The sequence below is a fragment of the Triticum dicoccoides genome, chromosome 2A, assembly GCF_002162155.2.
Source record: "Triticum dicoccoides isolate Atlit2015 ecotype Zavitan chromosome 2A, WEW_v2.0, whole genome shotgun sequence".
In the NCBI taxonomy this organism is placed as follows: Eukaryota; Viridiplantae; Streptophyta; class Magnoliopsida; order Poales; family Poaceae; genus Triticum; species Triticum dicoccoides.
The window spans coordinates 77,973,332-77,979,997 of NC_041382.1; positions in this window are offsets into that span (position 1 = coordinate 77,973,332).

Here is a 6,666-nt window from a genome sequence, read left to right on the forward strand (position 1 = left end):
TGAACTAGGTCGGATGAAACCCTTTTTCAAGGACTCATCGAGTTGTTTCTTAAGCTCAGCTAGTTCTAGTGGTGCCATCTTATAGGGTCTTCTAGCAATCGGGACGGTTCCTGGAATGAGGTCTATTACGAACTCAACATCCCTGTCAGGTGGAACACCTGGCAATTCCTCTGGGAAGACATCCGGGAAGTCACGGACTACCGGAACGTCCTCAAGGTCTGGCAAAGGGCTGGCGTTAAGAGAATATAATTGTCGCTTGGCTAATCGGGTCAAGACATTGACTATCTTCCCCGAAGGATGGGTGAGTTGAACAGTCCTAGAGAAGCAATCAATTTTGGCATGATGAGCTGACATCCAGTCCATACCCAACATGATATTAATATCTGCAGATTTGAGAGCTATCAAAGATGCATGGAAAACAAGTCTGTCGACTTGGATTTCATTTCCATAACTTACCCTGGAGGTTTGCCATCTAGAACCGGGAGTAGAAATTTCCATAGTGGATGGCATGTCACAGAATGCGGTGTTATGCAAACGAGCATAGTTCTCGGATATAAATGAATGAGATGCTCCTGTATCGAAAAGAACAGATGCCGGGTGGCAATTAACAAGGAGCGTACCGAGAACGACGTTGGGATCCTCTTGAGCTTCTTCGGCAGAGATATAGTTGACATGGCCACGTGTAGCGGTGGCCGGCTTGGCGTGGAACACTTTACCTGTCGGCTTGCCACGGCCAACAGCTTTAGCAGATTGGTTGGGGTTGGTTTGGGGACACTCACGCATATAGTGGCCAGATTCCCCACACTTAAAACAAGTCACGGCACTGGTACGTGGAGGAGCACTGTTGGTTGGACCACCATAGGGCTTGGCTGGTGCAGACTGTTGAACGGGGCGAGGCGCCTGGAAGGATGGCCTCGGTGTGAACCTGGGTGGCAGGGCAGTGTTGGGCACCCACACGCGGCGCTTCTGAGGACCAGCACCGGATGAGGAACCCACGTCACGGCCATGCTTGCGTGTTGCGTCATAATCAGTCTGACCAGTCTCAGCACTGATGGCCTTGTTAACAAGCTTCTGAAAAGATGTGCACTCATGCAGACGGAGGTCGCGGCGAAGCTCGGGACTAAGCCCCTTACGGAACCTTGCTTGCTTCTTGGCATCGGTAGAAACTTCCTCAGTGGCATATCGTGCGAGGTTACCGAACTCCCTGCTGTAAGCATCCATAGAGTGTCGGCCTTGGGTGAAACTGCAAAATTCCTCACGTTTACGGTCCATGAGACCCTCCGGAATGTGATGTTCACGGAAAGCCTCGCTGAATTCAGCCCAAGTAGTGACATGGCCCGCGGGGCGCATAGCTCCATAATTCTCCCACCAGAGACTGGTGGGGCCTTCAAGATGATATGCAGCAAAGGTGACCTTGTCAGCCTCGGCTACTAGCGCGGAGCACAGTTTGTGAGAAATACTGTGAAGCTAGTCATCAGCATCGAGAGGCTCGACGGAGTGGTGGAACGTGGGTGGATGTAACTTGATGAAATCACTGAGTGACACCACGTTAGTCCTCTGATGGTGTGATGTGTTCTGTTCAATACGCTCCAACAAACGGTTGGTCTCCCGCTTGTTTCTTTCGGCTTCCATCATAACCTCGGCTAGGGAAGGAGGATGAGGCAGATTTGCATTCCTGACTTCACTGCCTTCGGCCTGCTCTTGAGGAGCAGGGTTATTGCGCGTGTTGACCATCCTAGGTAAACAAGACAATGATTTAGTCAGAATGATAAGATTCCGACATAGAATACAGAATGTAAGGAGTAACTCGGAATGCAAGATGATCATCCGTATGACATGGTAGATACAGAAACTGCTTCTTTATTCCATCGTCATACACACCATACAAGGTTTAGTACAAGACCAAACAAGGTACTATTACGGTGAAAAGAGGATTACATCTCATCGGAGGCATCCCAAGCTCCTATACATTATTTTTCTACACCTCCGGAAGGCGGTACAAACTAGGTCATATCCCACGAGTCACGCAGGACGATAGACGACACAGCTAGTACGAACTAGTGATACTACCACTAACTCAGACCGATCCGTAGTAGTCCTCGTAGAAGTCACCTCCATAGCCTGGAAGCTCAACATGATCATCCGGAAACAGACGATCTCGCGGAGCTTGTGGACCATAGGGGCTAGGATGAGGTCTTGGACCAACAGACGGTGGCCTGCGGGGACCACGAGGTGGGGTGATGCCTCCTACATCACGCCAACCCATCACGTCTGGCAAAGCAGATCTCACAGGATAGAGATCACGCATATCCGAATATCCAGCTTGCACCGCCGGTGCAAACCGAGTCAATGTGGCCTAATGGTCAGCATGGGTATTGAAAAGCTCTAGCCTCAAGGCCCGGTTTTCACGGTCCTTATCCTCGAGCATCTCAGCAGTGGTGCGAGTCCGTGAATCCTCCTGAGTGGGGTCAGCATAGATAGCCTGGAGATACCCTTGTGCTCCCGGAAGTGATCCTGGCATATACCGGAAATCAGAGTCCCGAAATAGGCCAGACCTGACTCGCATGATGGTCATCATAGAGTAGGCGGCGTCCTGCACAGCCATCTCAATAGTAACCCCGAGTCCATAGGAGCAGTGAAGGGGCTCGGTGGATCCAGGATAAGATGGAAATATCCTGACAGTGCAGAGATACTGGCTTTGATTAAAGTCTCGAAATTGCTCTTCGACCGTGTACTCAGGATACCAACGGTATCCAGCCTCAGTCATTACCCTGACCAACATGGCGGTATGACCGGGTACATCTAGGCATCGAGTCAGGCGAACCACTTGATTGAGGTCGCGAGTGGCCATCTGAAAGCACAATCATAATGCAAAGGCATTAGAATTCCTAGCAAAATTTCGGCAGCATAACAGCTGTAAATGCTCAAGAAGGATTTTGAGACATTTGACAAAGGATTTCATACACACTCAACATCATCATATCAAAGTTCTGAGTCCATCCTAACAACATAATGTGGTAGTAGAACTGAACTAGGCTTGTATCCATCAAACCTATAAGGTACTACTGATTAGTAACACGTGATCCTGATAGAGAGAATAGATCCTAATTCCTTAACCCCCGGTGGAAGAATAGACTGACTCAGATCAGAATGTCATAAGATAAAGAAGTAAAAAGAGCCTTACGTTCCAACCCACAAACAATTCCCCTACATATAACTAAAGAATTTCTAGACTCAACATCGACCAGTTTGGCTCGGAGAACCTACAGGCAGTCCGGCTCTGATGCCAACGCTGTCAGGACCCCGACTCGATGTCACATCGATCTAGCTTGTAACACCTCATATCACTTTGCGGCCTCACGCACGGTATCCCCACGGGTGTCGCCTTACCTTTTCCCGGGACCGTTTGCGCCTTTTGGCTCACGTATATGATAGTGTCGCTAGCATCCATATGATAAGGAGCCCGGGCTGACATGACTAGTTGTAAACCCAAAGTGGCACAGACTTACAGGGACAGGCATCCATGACCCAGCTTCGAACGTGTCGGTCATCAGCAAGTGGGTCCGGGCTGTAGCACTGGGCTAGCAGGACTCCGGTAATCCGGGCTGTAGCGGGCTAACAGGACTCCGGTACTCAATGCGTGACATTTCCCCGAGGGGACAGACACAGGAACGAAGAAGGACACATGCCGGCCAGCCTAAGTGTTCCAGAGCAGTAGCACCATGGCTCAGCGGTAACACTAGGAGACATTTCCCGGTAAGAGAGGCTACTAAAGATAAACAACTAGATAGTCAGATCCCACACATACCAAGCATTTCAATAACATACACACAATGTGCTCGATATGTGCAAATACAACATGGCATCACAAAATGACTCTACGACACAAGTACTTTATTTAAGGCTCAGAGAGCCATACATAACATACACATAGGTACGGGTCACACGACCCAGCATTCAAGTCATACAGTCATACAAACCAGTAGCGGAAGTAGCTTGTCTGGGTACAGACAACTAGTAAAATAAAAGAGGCTTGGAAAGCCTAGCTATACTACGTGGTCCTTCACAAGCTCAGGATCACCACCTGGGCCTTAGCCTACTCATTGATGTCAACGTCTACAAAGAACCCATCAGAAGGGGTTGCAGCGTCTTCTGTAAAAATGTAAATTATAGCAACATGAGTACAAAGGTACTCAGCAAGACTTACATCAGATCCTACATACATGCACATTATCAAGAAGGGTTGGTGGAGTTGTTGCAGCAAGCCAGCTTTGACTCTTGGCTAGGCTATCCTACGAGACTCCAACTTGAAATGGTTTTGCGTACACGAGTCCACTACTCACCACTTCAATACACTACCGAGGATCCACCTCCGTCTTCCTACGGAAGAGCCATCCTCGGCACTCACACTTATCTTGAAGCTTTTAGTAGTTTCCATTTACTTGTCTATGAACTGTATAGGCAACCAAGTAGTCCTTTACCGCGGACGCGGCTATTCGAATAGATCATGATAACCCTGCAGGGGTGTACTTCTTCATACATGTTTCCACCACTTAGCGTCTGCACACGACATGTGCTCGGCAGACTTCAAGCGAAAGCCGGCGTGGGTGTAGACCACGACCTACCTAAACACCTAAGTCTCTAGTCCAGGTTTATCGCCTATTCGGGTTCCATCCATGAGGAGATCCGGCCGGAGTTTCGCTCACAGCCCCAAACGATGTGAACAGGGTTCCGTGACACCAAACGGGTGCCCGGTTTACCCGGCCACGTACCTACCGCATCACAGCCCACCCCTACGGTCAGCGCTGTCCACGGCCTCCAGTAGGCTACAAACACCAGAAACTACTTGCAACTCCTGGACAGAGGACTAGGGTGAATAAGAAGTCGAGCGGGGTCATATTTCAGGGCCCAATGCATGGTAGTAGCTGTATCTTAAATCACACATACAGATCTCAGTGCTTAAGGTCAGCTTCAATGAAACAACCCACCATGTACTCCTACATGGCCTTTCATCGATACCTTTACCAAATCGTGTTCACCACACCACTCTCATTACCGACATAAACATTTCACTCTAGTCCATCACCCAGATGAACCAGACCTGACACGACTCTAAGCATAGCAGGCATAGCAAGGTAGGAACAACACATACATATGGCTCAATCAACTCCTACACATGCTAGTGGGTTTCATCTAGTTACTGTGGCAATGACAGGTCATGCAGAGGAAATGGGTTCAACTACCGTAGCACACAGCAGTTTGAAACGCGTTGTCTTAATGCAGTAAAAGAGAGCAGGAGCGAGAACATGGGATTGTATCGATATGATCAAATGGTTGGTTGCTTGCCTGATGGTTCGATGCACTGATACGGTTCTTCGTTAGGGTAATCACGGTACTCCTCGGAGACAGAACCTGTCGTAAGAACACCGATACACAACCATCACCAAACAATGTGCAACAATATGATGCATGCATGAAACATGGCAATATGAGTTTGTTGGGCTAATGCAACTAAGACCAGAAGGGTTTGAACCAATTTGAATCAACGATTCAAATTTCAAACTCAAACATGGCCCTTTAAAGTGTTTTTCCTTGTTCTGCATTAAACATCAAGTTAACTTGTTTAATCATGCATGAAAATAGTACAGATGGATAGATTGGATTTTTCTGATCATTTTTCATATATAATTTGTCTGATTTGGAGTTACAGAATAAAAGTTATGAATTTTTTAAGTTTAAACTATATTCTGGAATTTCCTATATTAGATTAAATCCAGAAAATCAATTACTGCGTCAGCCTGACGTCAGTGTGACGTCAGCAGGTCAACGGGACACGTCCGGGTCAAACCTGACAGTGGGTCCCGCGTGTCAGTGTGATTAGATTAGTTAAAGTTTAATTAAAACTAAACCTGTTTAATTAACAGGGCTGGGCCCCACCTGTCATTGACTCAGGAGAGTCAACCAGGGCCCACCCGTGGTCAAACCTGGGTCGGCTGAACCGGCGTTTAGCCGCCGGCGATCCCGACGCGGCGGCGGAAGTGATTTTTGCCGTTCCGGCAACCAAACGAGCCGCGGAGGCCACCGGAGAGGAGCTGAGGTCGAGCCGCAGCTCTTGGTGGAGTCCGTTGGGGTCGGGGTGGCTGGAGTTGGCGCCGGCGACGACTTGGCGGCCACCGGAGTTCGGCCGAAGTCGAACTTGTCGCTAGGGGGGTCGGTGAGGTGCGGGGAGTAGCTAGTTAGGTGCTACGTGACGCGGTGAGCATGATGGACACCGTGGAGTGGTCGGAGGGTGACCGGGAGCACGTCGGCGACGAGCTCCACGGTGGTGGGTGCGGTTGAGCTCCGGGAGGTCGCTACACGGCTCGGGAACGAGAGAGGGAGGGCAGGAGGGGTAGCTAGGCTCACAGCGCACCCGTAGAGGCCACCGGCGGGGTCGGAGACGAGCTGAGGCGGCGACGGTGTTGAAGGGGATCTCCGGCGATGGCGGTTCGGGCGAGGTCGTTGCGGTGGACTCGGGCGTTGCGAGCGCTCGGGGCTCGGCTTGCTCGATGAAGTGGACAACGGCGGAGCTCCTGGACACGACGAAAGGACGCACGGGCGGCGGGGAGCGCGGCTACGACGTAGGCACGGCGGCGGTAGCGTCGGCCATGGCTGGGGGGCGCGAGG